The sequence below is a fragment of the Nicotiana tabacum genome, chromosome 9 (assembly GCF_000715075.1).
Source record: "Nicotiana tabacum cultivar K326 chromosome 9, ASM71507v2, whole genome shotgun sequence".
Lineage (NCBI taxonomy): Eukaryota > Viridiplantae > Streptophyta > Magnoliopsida > Solanales > Solanaceae > Nicotiana > Nicotiana tabacum.
In genome coordinates this window covers 44,828,111-44,830,065 of record NC_134088.1, presented here as the reverse complement: position 1 = coordinate 44,830,065, position 1,955 = coordinate 44,828,111, and the positions used below count along the sequence as shown (strand labels likewise).

Genomic DNA, 1,955 nt, shown 5'->3' with positions numbered 1-1,955 from the left:
TGACTCAAAAGCACCATGCATTTTTACACAACCCGCTCACTTACTCTAACACAGAGGTCAATGACATTACCTTTCCTTCATAAATCAAGTGCCCTTACATAACAATAGAGAGTACTTCCACACACCATAAAATTAAGAATATTCAGGAACTCAAGATAGAAAGAATTCACTCACTCTCAGAAACAACATTCATATGCCATAAAAGATGAAACATAGGCTTGCCCATAGTGTACTACTCTACTAATTGAGTTCATTCAGTCAAGGATCAAGTAGGACTTTAATTGGTTGTAATGTAGGTTGCAGGACGGGTAGGATACATTTAGATATAAGAGTGACTACACCTCCCTAAGCACTTTAATACATATAATTTACCATTTAAGAACCCCACACTTATGTCAAACCATAACTCCACCTTCACATCACTAACAACTGCGACAGATGAGGAAGGAAAGAAATCTCATCGAGATGTTAGAAAAGGTTGGGAAATCCTCAACCAAAGAAATTATGGCTGGAGTCGATAATGATAATGTAGATTTGGCTACAAGAGAGGCAGCCCAACAACGAGAAAAAGCTGCACGGGATGCTGAGAAAGCAGCTATTAGAGATGCACATATTATCTATGAAGAAGAGAGGGGTCGGAGAATTTCTCAAAATCAACCCTTGGCTGCAGACCAGTTTGGAAATATAGCTCCCAGGCCTGGGAGACCACTTGGCGATTATGCTAGACCGGTCTTCAATCAAGGATTATCTATTCTTAGACCACCTCCAATTGCAGCAAACAATTTTGACGTGAAGCAAGGGTTGCTTCAAACCCTTCAGAATTGTTGTGTCTTCAGAGGGAAACCAAACGAAGATCAAAATGCACATCTAATGCACTTTGAGGAGATTATGAACACTTTTCAATACAATGGGGTGTCACAATATGCAGTGTACTTAAGGGCATTCCCCTTTTCACTTAAAGATGATGCAAAGCAGTAGTTTCAAAGCTTGCCCACGGGATCGATCAAAACATGGGAGGAGGTGACCAGAAAATTCCTTGATAAGTATTTCTCCTTAGCTAAGACTAACAAGTTTAAAAGAGAAATCCATAACTTTTTCCAGAAAGAGATTGAAACTATTTCTGAAGCATGGGAGAGATTTAAGGAGATTGTTAGAAAGTGTCAACATAGTGGAATTGAACTCTGGATGCAACTCCAGGCCTTTTGGGATGGATTGACACCGGCCTCACGTAGAACATTGCGCAATGCAGCTAGAGGTCGGTTGATGATGAAGAATCTAGAGGAGATAGTTACAATTCTTGATGAGTTATCTGAAGATGCAAATCAATGGCCTTCTGAGAGTGTTGAAAGAAGAAGATTAACTGGTGTTCAACAAGGTGATACTAATACATCTGTGCAGGTACAACTTGATGTTATGGCTAAAGAAATACAAAGGATGACCTTAGCCTTGATACAAATGAGCCTCACATAGCTTGTGATATATGTGGAAGAGGGCACCCTATTCAAGAGTGTCAAGCCTCAATTAAGTAAGTGAATGCTGTGGGAAATTATAATTTTAATGCAATGGGTCAGACGTACTCCAGTTTTTCATGGAGTTTACCCGCAGGTACAGCAAATACATGGCAACAAAACAACCCTAGATTACAGGGACAAGGAGCTCCTAGTTTTATGAATCAACCAATGAAGCAGTTTCAGTCTCAACAACCCAATTAGCCTGGTCTTGAAGATCTCTTGAAGGCCTTTATAGTGAAAACTGATGAAAGATTTAAGTACAGGGCGCAGCAATTCAAAATTTAGAGAAGCAAGTGGGACAAATTGCAACAATATTATCTAAAAGGGGTCTAGGCACTCTCCCCGCTGATACTGAGACAAATCCCAAAGAAATAGTGAATGTTGTGACCTTGAGAATTGGGCAAGTGTTGAAAGATCCCACCCCGAGCCAAAAGAGGTGGTACT

At 40.2% G+C, this 1,955-nt stretch overlaps 1 non-coding gene across 1 annotated transcript; it reads right to left on the bottom strand.

The window, feature by feature from the left end:
- Nucleotides 1-1,068: 1,068 nt before the first annotated feature.
- LOC142164405 (small nucleolar RNA R71) lies at nt 1,069-1,175 on the bottom strand. The gene has a single exon (XR_012695176.1). It is a non-coding gene; the product is annotated as a small nucleolar RNA R71 (small nucleolar RNA).
- Nucleotides 1,176-1,955: the final 780 nt, after the last annotated feature.